Source organism: Manis pentadactyla, chromosome 3 (assembly GCF_030020395.1).
Source record: "Manis pentadactyla isolate mManPen7 chromosome 3, mManPen7.hap1, whole genome shotgun sequence".
Lineage (NCBI taxonomy): Eukaryota > Metazoa > Chordata > Mammalia > Pholidota > Manidae > Manis > Manis pentadactyla.
Genome location: NC_080021.1, coordinates 64,608,421 through 64,623,569, shown reverse-complemented (window position 1 = coordinate 64,623,569; position 15,149 = coordinate 64,608,421). Strand labels below are relative to the sequence as shown.

The window sequence follows — 15,149 nt, the reverse complement described above, 5'->3', positions numbered from 1 at the left end:
GCGGCTTTGGTGAAAACAAGAGGTAACTTCAGGGCATGCAGCAGCCTATCTTCTTTATTCTTGTGATGAAACCTTGACTTCAACCTTTTCAAAACATTTTCCCATTGTTACCACTCCAACTGGTTCAACTAGAGTCTCCTTGCCTCCAGTGTTTATATGAAGTCACAAACTGTCTGATACAAAAGTGGGATGTCTGTGTAATTTGGTGCTTTTAAAATATTTTTTAAAGAATTGTCTGAACATTTCCTACCTGTATTAACATACTGAAAAGTTATTTTGAAGAGCCTGGATGTGATGATTACCATCCCGAACCACAGAATTCATTATGCAATGCCCACGTCTATCTGCGTGTGTGTCTGCAAGCAGAAAACTGAATGAGACTCCTTGCCATTGCCAGCCCAAGGTGGTGACCTTTTCAAGAGGAAGTCTGTCATTCTGCTGGGCTTCGTTCGGGGGGTTACCTGGCTGTGTGGTGCCCTCAACATCTTGCAGTGACAGGAAAATTTTCGCTAATTTTGGATAAAGGTCAGCCATTTTAGAAAAACAGTTGTTTACCCTCAGTACTCTCCCTCCAGAGCCAGGTAGGTGGTCTACATAAGCTTGTGCTAACGATTCAGGCAGTTTGTACTGTACAAAGTGCATTTTCATTACTGTGAACAAAGCAGGCTGCGGGGGAAATTTGATAGGTGGCTTCCACTCAAAGGACAAGATGCATTTATCTGAAGGCAGTTCAGTGGCTTATAATGGACAGCAGGGCTCTTTTGTCTCTTTGTCACAACTTCCTGTGAGCATCACCATGATTCATAGTCAAATTGCAGTCACTTTCACCGCCCTGGCTATTTCAGTCCCAGACTCCCCAATCTACGATCTAAACAGTTTTAAATAGCATCCAGGAGTGCAGTTCCATTTTTTAACACAATATTTTACATTGGTACAAATAAGAATCAGTCACCAGGAAGTGACTTTTTGATTATTTCTTGTGCTTTGCTATAGATAAGTATTGAGTCTTTTACAAGTACTTTGATTACAAGCAGTTGGAATCACATCATTTCCCGGTAAGACTTATTATTTTATTCATGTAACTCATTCCGTATCTTACCAAAAAATGGCAGTAATTTCCCATTTCCCACAAGAATTTACTCATCAACCTTGATACTCAGCCCAGGTAAAGGTCTCCCACACATAGAAAGATGAGGCTATAACAGAGCAAGTTATCGTCTAGATCAGTGATTCTCAAACTTTACTGGGTATCAGAGTCATCTAGGTACTTGATCAACATTCAGAGACTGAGGCCCATTCCTGCTTCAACGAGGCTGGTCTTTGTATTCTTTATAGTCTCTCAGGTGCTGATACACACTGGACTAGATCATTTCATTTCTTCAGTTTACTAAGGAGAGAAATAACCCTGAACTGTCGTCTGAGAGCAGTAATGGCACACTTTGCCTAGGAAAACACTTAGGGTTTGCATGGTATGCATAACAGTCATTTACTAAACCCATTGCCAAGCCCTTAATCTCCTGGTTTGCTCAGATGCCAACAAGACTGTTCTGAATGGATGCCACTAAGATATTTTACAGAAATTGGACAGGGCCGACTAAAGTTCAAATTTCACAGAAATTACAGCTTCCCTGTAAATCAGATTGCAAGTTGACAGACAAGTTGTTTGATCAGCACTCAGATAATACACATGTTAGAGAGATAATTTCCATATACCACATGCATGTGGTCCATACAGGACCCCATCCTTAACTGCAATTCTAAAATCACAGCAACACTGAAGACTGAAAGATTTCTCAGGTGTTGCACTCAAATTCACCTGACGAAATTTGGTCTGAACTGATATGAGGCTATTAATAGCCTTTACTTATTGTATAGTTACACAATTTACCATAAATATTGAAACATTTCATGGCAGAAATATTATTGATTTGGATTCTCCTTGCTTTGTTTTGTATGTGCACTTGATTGCTTTTCTATTATTAAACAAAAAACTTCTGAATTCTGATGTACATTGGGCTCTAAGATATTTAACTGTGAGATTGTGGACCAGAAGTATATGATTCCATATTGATGATGGAGAACTGGGGACTTGTCCTGCTACCTTGGCTCAGTCCCAAAAGTTGTTATTGATAAAATTTATAGCAAGATTCATATATTGAAACTTAAAATTATTAGCTCTTCTTATTAAAGACACATGACAAATGTTAATGCTCATTCTCTTCTGAACCATGGATACCCCTCACATTTTTCTGACAAAATGCCCTGCCTGAAACAAAAAAAGAGTTCCTTTGGTTTTTAGACCCATATCCTACTATTCTCCCTTTTGCAGTTAAGTCTTTCAGTCCCCTCTTCTTCAGTCTCTAATTGACAAAATATAGGAATAATATATTCTAAATTAACATTTATGAGTGAAGTTTGAAATGGAAATAAATATCAAGATCAAAATGGGCCAAATCAATGTACTACATAGGGTTAGTTCTTTCTGATTAATGTTAGAGATTTCTGCAGAAGAACTGTGCAGCAATAGACCTCAACTCCTGGGACATTCAGTATTCCTGCTTCAGTAAATGTATCAGCAATTGCTTGTAAGTTATGCCCCTTGAAAGTATATATCTGTGTGTATATACATACACACACACACACACACACACACACACACACATACTTACTGTATACACTTAGATGTGTATACCTTTATATATGTATACATATATAATACGTGAATAATATTTATTTATATACTTCTACTTAAATTTATACAATATTTACATATTAACCTAAACAGTTTCTTTCACAATTGTGCAATATTTGAAATTTGGTTGCTATTCTTCTTTTTGTTGTTCTCATGGTTGTTTGTGTTTATTTATATGATTCAAAATATAAGAAGCCACAGTTATTTAAAATATATCTTATAATAGTAAAAAATATTTTTCTCAGTATATTTAGGCACCATGTATGTTTTATGAAGAAAAATCTAATGATGCTTCTGGCTGATTCCTAATCTAAGTTTGGGTTATAGTTGTATTTGCAAATAATTTTTGAACTAAATAAACAATAATATGTTTTCTTTCCAAATAAGGACTATTAGTTATGATTGATAGTATCTGGATATTGCCACCTGTATTAATTAATGAAAGTTCCTTACAGGCAAACTCAATTGCCTGGTCTGCTTGAAATCTTGACTCCAATTTAGAGTTACTGTTGGACAAGGTTGCACCTTCACAGCTTGTAAACACGCCTGCTTAGCCAATGTAAAGCATGCAAATTTTGCATTAGTTGAAGATAAATGTTCTCAATAATAGTATTTAAAGAGAATGTAGGTCCTTTCTGTGTTTTCCAGTAGAAAACCAGATTCAGTGTTTAGTTTCAATGATTATAAATGCCAACTTTATGACAATGTAGAAGGGATGGTGACCTTAGTAATGAGTCATACATCAGGTCCTCTGCAAAAGAATGGGAAAATTTCTAATTTATTAGTACTTACTAGCATTTGGCTATGGAAATGGGGGTGGGGATGGATGACAGTTGAGAAGGACTATCCTGCTATAGGTTCAAGAACAGACAAGAGTCTGGATTCCCTCTACTCGGAAGAATACACAAATCTCAGTTCTTGAATGTTATATACCTATTAACTCATAGTGCTTGGTTTTATTAGATTCCTTACTTTTGGTGACATTTTTACTGCAATTCAGAAGCTCCCTCTCTCAGGCTCCACTAAAAAATCTCAGTGAGGTGAGGAACTTTTCCTCATTTTCAGCATTGCAGCCCTATGCCCACTGCAGACTTACATACCATGTATATGGAATCAAGAATTTTCAAACTATTTATACCAAAATACGTGCCCTACTCATGTTGACAAACTCTAAATAAATATAATTTCCAGAGATTCTTTAGAGTTCTCAACTTGAGGGGCTTTCTAAGGAGTGGGGACAGGGTATCCAATGTTCTGTATATGGGAATTATGCATTTTCCTGGAAAAGGTCCATGAACTCCATAAACTTCTCAGAGGTTCCATGACCCCAGAAAAGATTAAGAGCCCTCATTTTAGAGGAATATTATCTACAGTTCCTAAACTACAAACATGTATCTTTCTGTTTTTATTAGAAGATTGTAACAACCTGTACAACTCACCCTGAACTCTGACTCTAGGCAGGAAGTCCTGCTGGGAGTTGGCCAAATCTTCGCTTGATTGCTCATTCTGTCAGAGTGACTTCTAAGATTGTTTCCTGATGCTTAAAGGGCAGTTGTCTAAGTTGTCTTCTAAGATAGCACCTGCCAAGTTTGTTTCCTCCTTTCTCAAGTCTCCCCAGTGTTTACTTCATTGCAGAGCCAGCCCCCTGGCTATTGGATGCATGGAGGCATTCTGATGGGGAGTCACAAACAATCCTGCAAGCCCTCCACCAATCTCTGGGAGAAAAGCAAACCAATCCCAGCACAACCCTGGCTGTCCTTCTGTGATTGTACAGTTGTCATATGGTGATTAAAATTAATTCGTTGCTCAGGCTTCATTTTGCAACTCAGTACCAAGGCAAAGAGAGTCAAGTCTGAGTATCCTTAGCAAAAGACCAACGCACTGAACCAAAATTCAAGCTAAAAATTTCTATCATTGTAACTCTGGGAGTAAATATTTTCCCAGCCCAGGGCAAATTACCTTTGAAACCAAAATCAGTCAAAGGGAGAAATCAAGTGGGAGAAACCCGTATATTGCTTACAAGCAGCTGTCCACTTCTGCTCGCCTGTGTCTCTTGTGACCCAGATGCAAAACAGGGACCCCACCCAACCTCTCTGGTCCAGATATGCCCTTGCTCCCCCTTGTAATTACCTACTGATATGGAGATGGACTACTTCTCTCCACCCCTTGGAAGCACCTACTGATAGATGCACTAAAGCCAGGTGATAGATTCTGGAAATACTGCAATTTTACCCACAGCCCACCCCTCCAGAAATCTTGCTTCACAATCTACTGATTCCACATATTCCACAAAGGCTCCTGTGTGAGAAAACTGGAGCACTGTAATCAGACTAATAACATACCATAACAACAGCAATAAAATTATGACAAACCTCAAGCCAGAGGATTCAGCTAGGTTCAAAGTCCTAGGCAGATTAAGTCCATAGCTCACCCATTCCACAGACACTGAGTAGCTGAATGGGTAGGGGGTTCAGAGCAATCATCACACAGCAGCTGCAGCCAGGGGCAGATCCAGGCCACAGGGACTGTAGAAGAAAATAACCTTAAGGGTGATAAGATACATATTTTAATAACACCAGCATAGGCAAATCTTGTCCATCAGGTAGGACACATGCAAGAGAGTGGTCCTGTGATAAGACAGTAGCAGGAATGGGATCTTGTTCTGGACTAGTATACCAGACTTTCACCCCCTTCCCTGTGGGAGTTATAGATGGGTCAATGTATAGGGCTATGGGAGGTACATGCACTGGCCATAAAGATAAAACAAAACTTCCCCATAAGATGCTCTTACCTCCCAGACTTTTTGGGTACACTACTGTGATCTTTTGGGGCCATTCTGCTATTACTCCAGGAATACACAGGAGGCCAGTTTCCAGACCTTGTTCCCAAGGTGCCAGCCTGGCCCGCCATCGCTGGCCCATATGTCGAAATGTCCAGAGCCATGTCCACTCAGCAGAGTCTCGAGTGTTTAATGGCTGGCAGCAGGATGTTGCTCTGCTGCCCATATTCTAACTTCAATAATTCCTCTTTGGTTTGCACATACAGTTGTGTAGGAGAGGCAGCAATGTGTGTTAGCATGTCCACAGGGCTCAAGGCTCCTTTTTGGGGCTTCTCATTCAACTGCTGTAGCACTGTCCATAAGCAAACTGACCAGCCTTGGAAACTATTAGTGTCCAACTTCAGGCCATATTTCAACAAACCATTGTACCTCTCTATCATGCCTGCCCGGTATGGTTATATGGTACATGAAATGTCCACTTTATTCCTAATAGCTGCACTGATTCTTGTAACACATGTCTCATAAAGTGGGTGCCTTCATTGCTCTCACTCACCTGTGGCCAGTCATAGGCTACAAAGAGATGCTCCCGGCCCCTTTTGGTGGTTTGCTGATCTGCACAACGTGCAGGAAAAGCAACCAACAGTCCAGTAGCTGGGTCAACATAAGTCATAGCATACCGATATCCTTCTAATATGGACAGACGCCCAAAATAGTCAATCTGCCACCTGACAAAGGGTATCAGCCCCTTTACTATTGTCCCATGTAGGACTTGATGTAAGTCCCTCTTAGACTATACAAGGCACTCCTTCCGGACTCAGCTGACTTCTTCAAAGGTCAGCAGCAAACCCCACCGACGGGATACAGCCCAGATTGTCTTTTTCCCCATGTGCAACAAATGCTGATGTAACCATTGGGCTAGATCACAGGTAGGCTTGCTTTCTAGCCAGCACACTTGGGTCAATGTGTCTGCTTCATCATTCCCTGGGGATGCCAAAGGCAAATGGCCAGTCACATGATATATGGTAACTGTCTTAGACTGACCAGAGGCCCATAGGTCTTGCTAAACTCTCACCCGCAAGGGGCCGGTGACTAACCATCCAACTGGCATGGTACAATGTCAGTAGCAACAGAGTCAAGCCTTGATAGACAGCCCAGCTGTCAATGCAGACAACTATAAGGGAGGGCTCCTGGGTCATCACAAGCATACTGCCCACAACTCAGTCCATTGGATGCTTTTCTCTTCTCCTATCCTCCATCTATATTGTCTGTCTTAGGATGGAAAGTTACAGCCCTCCACTTCAGGGGCTGTCCACAACTGGAGCCATCTGTATAGCAAGCATCTTCTCTGCTGATAAGGACTCTCAGCTAGTAATGGCTCAAAGCTAGTTCTTCCTACTTTCCACTGGTATATGTCACTAGCTCCAATAAGCATTGGAGTTCTCCACTTAAGGGGCTAGTAGACAGGGTCCTACACTGCTGTAAGTATGTGCCCCATTTGGCCAGTGTAGGCATCTGTGTGCTACACTACTCCATGGCCTGTGGGTCCAGTCTTGCACCCACCCCACAATGGGATAGATAGTTATTACCTTGGTTAGAGCTGTTCCAGTGATGGCCTCCATAGCCATCAAGGCTTGGTACACAGCAGCCACTTGCTCCTATGTCAAGGTGTACTGGACCTCTACTCCTTCCCATAGTTGTGACCAGAATGCAATAGCTTGGTGTGTCCATTCAAACCACTGCCAAAGACCCCATCCATAACCATCTTTGGTCACATGAACACATATCTCACAGGGCCTTGATGAGTCCATTACATTCAAGGCCTGCACAACCTTGACTGCCCACTTAGCAGCAGTACAAGCATCTGCACATGTCTCTTCCCAGTCCCACTGGATGCCCTTTCATATCAACCAGTATAAAGGCTTCAGAATTTGTGCCAAGTGTGGGATAAATACTCTCCAGTAGCCCAAAAGACCCAAGATCTCTTGTAATACTGCCACAGTGGTAGGGAAAGCCTGGACCTGGTCTAAGACTGCTTCAGGAATAACTTTAGTTTTACCCAACCAGACAACCCCCAAGAATTTTACAGACAAATCAGGTCCCTGAACCTTGGTGCTGTTCACAGCCCATCCTTTCTCCTGTAGACGTTGCAGCAATCTAGGAACTGCCCCTTCTAAATCTGCAAGAGAATCAGACATGAGTGTAATATCAATGTAGTGATACAGCCGCACCATTTGTGGTCCTGAGCTACAAGTCCATGACAGATGGTGGGACTGTGGAGATATCCCTGTGCAAGGACTGTGAATGTCCACTACCAGCCTTCCCACATGAAGGCAAACTGTTCCTGACTTTCCTGTGCTATGTCAATAGAGAAGAAAGCATTAGCAAGGCCCACAACATAATGATAACATCCCTAGTTCAAGACTGAGGGTGTCACAAGGGATGCTATAGAGGGGACAGCAGCATGAAAGGGAGTATGACTTTATTCAATTCCCTGTAATCCACAGTCATATAACAGGAGCCATCCAGCTTTTTCACTGGCCACACCAGAGAATTAAAAGGACTATGAGTGGGCTTTATGATGCCCACCTTCTCCAACTCCTGTAGAGTTTCTCCAATTTCCTTGTGTCCCTCAGGCAATTTATACTGCTTAGTATTTGTCACCAGCTGAGGTACAGGCAGAGCTACAAGCAGGTGTTTAGCATGTCCCCTTAGAATGGCCTTTACCACATGTACCCTCAGAATGAACTCACCTGCAGTGGTCTGCAACCAGAGGCCCTGCAGGATATCTACCCCCAAAATATATTCATTGATGGGAGAAATGTACACAGTATACTTCTTTGGGGATAAACACTGTATCTCCATTTGGATTTGGGCTTTCTTCACTCTAATTGCATTACCCCTATAGCCATCTATCACAGCAGGAGTCCTGGGAAAACGCTCAGGGTTGCCATAAATCAGAACACTCAGCTCCTGTGTCCACCAGCACTGGGGACCAATGAATTGCTAATTCTACATGTGGCCTCTAGTCCCCACCCACATCCCCCAAGGTGGGGACTTTGACCCCCACCCCCAGTTGAACCGTGATGCCCAATTGTTGTCCTGTGTAGGTGAGGGCCCAGACGGAGCCTGAGTACTGTCCCCCAGGAAGTCTTGCAGGGACATAGGCCAGACACAGAGCTTTGCCTGCCAGCTTCTGTGTCCTGGACCTCAGTGGCTGGAACTGCTGCCCTTGCTTTAATTGGTGCCATAGTTCTAACAAGATCCTATTGGTCTGCCCATCAAGTTTTTCTTTCACTACCCTGGCCTTTATCAAATCAGCCCACATCTGGGTTCTCAAGACCTTCACAGGGTCCTTTTGCCATGCTCCTTTCAGTCATAGCCTGTACTTCCTTCCATGCTTTTGTTGTTTCAACCTCCCCCAGATCTACTAAAGGATGAATAGCCTCACTTATGGGTTGCCCTATGTAGGGGGCAAGAATAGTCACTAGGGACCCAAAGAGAGATAGGGAGCTGTATGGAGCAGCAGATTTCTCATTCCTATAGTGAACAACTTGTCATTGGGGCCCTGGGGGTCCATATTATAGATTATATTTTTCATGCGCAATTTCTGTTACATCTGCTGGAGCTTTGCATACATTTTCTAGATAGTGGGTAAGTACGGTAAATCACCCTGATTAGGCCAAACTGCCCTGATGGCTGGTGTCAGCCAATCCAGAAGTGCCTGATTCCCTGAAGAGTGATGGGCACTTTGCAACTGCTGCTGGAGGGAAGGGTGAGTCATCAGGGAACGTAGTCCACCCATTTCAGAACCTGAGATAACAATGTTTTCCACCCCCATATCCCAGAAATGCAAAAGCCATGTAGGCAGAGGTTCCAATGGCTTGTGCCAAAACTGGATGCTATGTCCACCAGCTCATCCTTGGTATAGGAGAGGAGCGTGAAGTGCTCCACAACCTGGGGAGGGGGCGGCTCCTCCCCCTGAGAAGCCTGCGGTTGTTGCGTTTTTATTTTCTTAATTACAACTGGGTGGGCCTTTAATATAGGAGAGGCTGGTGCTTCAGGCAGTGGCCTCGGCAACAGATAGGCCCTGGCCCCACCCGTCATCCTCCCCTGACACCTCCTCTACCATCTCCTGGGCTGAAGACACACTTTTTCCTCCCCCTCCCCCACGGCCTCCTGCAATGCAGATTCTCTGGCTGCCTCCTCCCTCGCTGCTGCTAATGTATCTTCCAGGAGCACAATCTGTCTTCTCAATAACTGTCTCTTTCTTAAGGGCATCCCATAGGTCATTGTCCAGCTCATCCAAGCAATGCTGAACTGTTTCTCTCCTGCTGAAGTCTCTCTCTCCCCAATAACCCCTTCCAGTATCTCAAGAAAGAGACATCTTAAAATCCTGGCTGCTACAGGGCCACTCAGGGCCTCTAAATGGTCTTCTATCTCACTGAGGGCTAATTCCACAGCTTCTGGTGTCTCCACCCTTCCCTAATTTGGGGGAAGGCCCTACCCATCTAGGAGGTCCTTTAACCTAGACCAGTTCCCCACTAGGGGCTCCCCAAGAGGAAGCCCATGGAGAGGGGGCTCCCAGGTAAAGCCTTAAATTCTACCACTGCAGCCACTGGGGCCTCCGCACCATCCACAGATGGGTTTCCAGGTCTCTCCCCACCATCCCTAGGGGCAGCCTGCCCAAGCATTGCACTCATGAAGACAGATTTCAGGTTCAGAGGTCCTGCCAACTACTGCCAGATGTAACTATGAGGGGAAAATATTTTCCCAGCCCACAGCAAATTACCTTTGAAACCAAAATCAGTCAAACGGAGAAATAAAGTGGGAAAAACCCATTTACTGTTTACAAGGCAGTCTTCCTCTTCTGCATGCCTGTGTCTCTTGAGACCCAGATACAAAAAGGGACCCCACCCAACCTCTCCGGTCCAGACATGCCCTCACTCCCCCTTGTAATCACCTATTGATATGGAAATGGACTACTTCTCCCCACCCCTTGGAAATACCTATTGATATGGAGATGCACTAAGGTCAGGCAAGAAATTCTGGAAATATTACAATTTTACCCACAATCATACTATATTATATCTATGTTCCAGCCAAAGAGTGTTTCTTCAATAGAAGCATCTAAGAACATTATGGCACAAGGTGTGGTTTTCATCTTGACATCACACTAGAAAGTAAAGGATATAACCTTAAAATATTCTTTATGGATAATCATCCCTAACTTACATGGTTTAAAAAAATTATTTATATATTTCAATTATACCACTTGTTAGGGTGAAAGGATTCATTTTTCCTTTTTCTTTAAATTTGCCTTCCAAGTATCAAGTGATATAGGTCCTGGCTTTAGAACTTATGTGGAATTCAATGAATTTATGTCCCCTATCTCCTGAATGGTTTCATCCAACCCCATACAGCTATAATCACTCCACCCTACTGTACTCTGTAATTTCTTATTCACATCTTCAAACCCTATAGAAGAAAAATTACCTGCCACCTGCCACCCCTGACATTGGAATTCATTCAACAAATACTGAGTATCTTTTTGTGCCTAGGTTTCACATTAGACTCTAGAACACACATGTAAATGAAGTACAGAGCTTCCTCCTCACTTAACAAACTAGGCTAACAAAGGAATTAGACAAACAAATAAGAGATTTCAACTCAGTGCAAAGTTGCTTTCATATGTTCAATGCAGACATACAGTGGAAACAGATAGAAGGGGCACGAAACTTTAAGACTGGAGGAAAATTCTAACTGAGTGGAAAGTCTGAGTGGAGAAGACTTTAAGGTGGACAAGTAATAATTCAGCAAAAGGAAGTGGGAAGTAAGTTGCAAGCAGAAGGAATGGCCTGGAGTTGCAAAAAAAGGATAATAAATCTGGAAAATCGTATGTGATATGCTAGAGCTTGCGCTTTTAGTTCATGAGATAATGTGCCAGAAGATGAGGCTGGCAAAATAAGCAGGGACCAAATAGAAAGAGTTCCCTAAAACTGGTGAGAGATTTGGACTTTGTCTTGAAGATAAAAGGGAGCTTTGGAAAAAAATAGGATAATCAATTTTCAGTTCTATCAGTACCACAGAGTGCAGCCCTTAATGTTTTTTCCTGATTACTTCATGAAGCTTTTATCTAAACAAAGAGAGGAACTAACTAAACAAAGAGAGGAACCACATCAAATTGTGCCATGGACAGCACTGTATGGAAAACAAGATATTCAGCAAATAAAAACTGAGTGATTAGAACAGTACAGCTGCTTCCAGATAGCTATACTTTGGGCCTAGCTTAGTGACTTTAAGAGTATCCTTTTGTAAATACTTATCTTCTGAAGGTTTCAGACTCCCTGTTAAAACACACACACACACACACACACACACCCGCACACACAACTTCCTTGTGAACTCATGTTTTTCATCTTCTACCTACATTTGTTAGACATTGGTACTATTTGAGGTCAAATAATAATTAAATGGTAGATTAATTCAGATCAAGTTAAAATTAACAGATTTATATGATATTTGAAAGTGTGTTACACCAAATAGGTACTGTTTTTATTGGCATGGACCCAGAGCACCAAATAGGATGCCATTTTCTGAAAAACAGATTTAGAACCAGATTTATGTCTAGGAGATACAAGCAGGGACCTATGTGTTGAATGGTAGGGCTCTTGGAATATCCCAGGTCAATATTCACCCCCCCAGATGAAGTAGGTAATGCCTCAAGTTCTTCAATAAGTACTTTAGACCACTGTCTCCTACTACAAATGAATATGGTGAGGAAAGACACCCCATTTAAGCCTTAGTAGTCATTTGTACCTTATATGAATAGGTTTATAAAATTTTTCTCAAAGAGCAAGTTCTTCTGGGGAAAATAAGAGATGCCCATTAGCCAAAAGCTGACAAAAGAAAGGGATTGAACAAGTCTCATCATGAGAAGCACAAATTTGACCCCCCTCACAGTGTACTTGGCCAGTCCTGCTTTCTGCTTTGAATGCTTCTGTCTGAATTACAGCTAAAGAAAATCCCTCATCTATCTTTAAATCTTTCAGTCTCTAACTTAATTCTCTCCAGATCTTATGTTTGTCAGTTCTTCCAACTAAATAAAGCATTTTGCAGTTTATGTGACTCAGTATTTTTGAAGCTAGACAGGTAGCATTTGCAGCAAGAGGAAAATGATTTCTATAATGTTCAATGGGCTATTGCATCTTTCATATTATATCTTTATTCTAGATATTTTAATTGATGTCTTAGATCTCTCACTGTTTTTAATTGATGTATTTTTCTCCTCCCAAGACATGTTCACTTTTCAGGTCCATTTTCTAACTGTGAGCTGAAATACTGTTAATTACTAAAATGGAAAAACTTACCTCAACAAATGAGATATCTCCTTCCTGTTAAATAGTCTCAGCCATAATAAACCCCCATGGGATCTAGAGGAAAGGAAATGAGCTGAGGTGTTTTGAAAATAGTAAAATTATTATTTAAAATAATCATGACAAGAAATCCCCAAAATAATGAAATTTGGTATAATTTTTTCTAACATTATGTTTAAATTTCATGTTTTCTGTGTCTCCATGAGAGTTCCTGTTACAATTTGTTACACTTTTCACACAAGCTGACTCTGATGACATTGGTTTAGAGGAGGAAGACCTGATTTAGCACCTAGCCTTTATTCTGTCACTTCCTAACAATCACCTGGTTTGTGAGCTACTCTGCAGTTTCTAGAATATGCCATGTACCATCCTACTTGGGAACTTCACCTTTGAAAATCCTCTTCTTCCCATTGTTGCTGGCTAAATCCCTACTCATCCTTTGATCCTCACCTCCAAAGTTCCCTCTTTCGTAACTCTTCTAAAGAATTAGTGACTCTCTTGTCTGTGCTTAGATTTCAAGTTGTTTGTATTTTTGCTACCCTTTTTGTTATATATTGCATTGTGGTTGTGGTTTCAATTAAGGCTTCTTAGATTTCGCCACAGTTTAAAAGTGTATTTGTTCACTCCTGTTCTTTGAATCACGTCCATTCCTTTTGTGTTCAGGCTTCCTTTTCTTGATGTACATAGTAATTCTTTCAAGTGCTGGTCTGTAATGGCAATTCTTTTAGTCTTTCAGAAAATACATTTTTCTTACACAATTGAAAACTAGTTTAGCTGGGTAGAGAATGTGTCTTTGCTTAGGATTCTAACACCATAAGGGCTATGTATAAATTAAGAATTTACATCCATGACTGGTACAGCCTGAGGATTTTTATTTATCGTGGGAGACACGTCCCACCCCACCCTACTGCATTCCAGACCCAGAGGCAGAAATAAGCTGGTCTGTTGCCTCTCTGGCTGGCTGATTCTGCCTTCCAGCAACAGGAATACAGATGGGCTCTAATGTCCAACGCTGCAAATACTTTATCCACAAATAATTTAGCAATCAGCGTCTTCGTATATGTTCTCTCTGATGCTCTTCCTCTTTGCCTTTCATGGAAGGAGCACTTTTTTCCCAGGATCCTGGCTTTATGTGGGTTCTCTTCCCTGGCTTCCACTCACACTTCCTATCCTTATCAAGGAGGACATAGTGGCTTGTGACTTTGCCAATCTGAAGGTAACCTCTTCTTTCAAACTTGGCTCTGTATTTTTCAAAAAAGGTGGTTATATTTTAGCAGCATTTATAAATGTTTGCCATTGGAGTTGGGATGGAGTCTGCAATAGCTCAGTCCATATGTTCCGGGGACTGAAAACATGGAATGGGTTATGTGTCACTCTACCGTGAGCACCTTGCAGGCAGATAACAAATCTTAGTCATGTTTTATTTTTAATAAAGTGCAGTCTATGTCCATAAATATCTGTGGAATGCATAAATGAGGACATGGGTAACAGGTGATACCTGGAGCAGGGAGCCTGGGGAGGTCTGTCAGTTACTAATATTAGAATAAAGGCCTCGATCTTCTCATCTGTAAAATAAAGGCCGTGAATTACAACCAGACATTCCAGAAAGTCTCTTGAAGCTCTAGCATATTTTAATTCTAAGAAATACTAGGATACTTCTTTGAGATTATTAGACATTAAAGTTGCCTACCTATAATGCCATTTATAAATCTGGCAATATCCTACGTAAATATGACCTAGAGTGGAAACACAAGACTGCATTTTTATGTCACCCTAACCTATGTAACCTAAGTATGACCTGTACTTTCTCTAATATATGTTGGACATATTGTAAAAACTGCATCTGCTTATCTAAAGACTAAATATTCCAGGGAGGTTTTGTTCCATCTTTCAGATGGAATGCCAATTTCCCTGTAAAGGCACACCCTCTCTTTCAAAAGGTTGTATTGGATGACACTTCAAAAGGAATTGCAGCTGGCTAAATTTAGGGTGTTGAACAAATTCCAATCCAAGAATATTTCTTGGCACTGGGCCTATGGCATTTTTGTTTGATTCTAAATTGGATAAATTTTAATTCACTTTAAATTCTTTGCTTTCTCTATTCTTTTTTCTTCTGTCATAGGCAACTAACCATTGGCATTAATCTGTCTTCAACACTATAGCTAAATTGTGGCATATCATCATATGTCACACCATCCAATTCTCTGTAAGCTTTACTTATTATTATAGAGATCTGACTATAGTTTAAAACATATCAATCACATTTGATGAAATCTTGATAAAACTAAGCCAAAAAAATAATTAA

General features: G+C 41.4%; 1 protein-coding gene across 2 annotated transcripts in view; it reads left to right on the top strand.

Annotated features, from left to right (window-relative positions):
* Positions 1–15,149, top strand: part of KCNB2 (potassium voltage-gated channel subfamily B member 2) — a 391,569-nt gene that overhangs the window by 191,801 nt on the left and 184,619 nt on the right. The window lies entirely within an intron of this gene.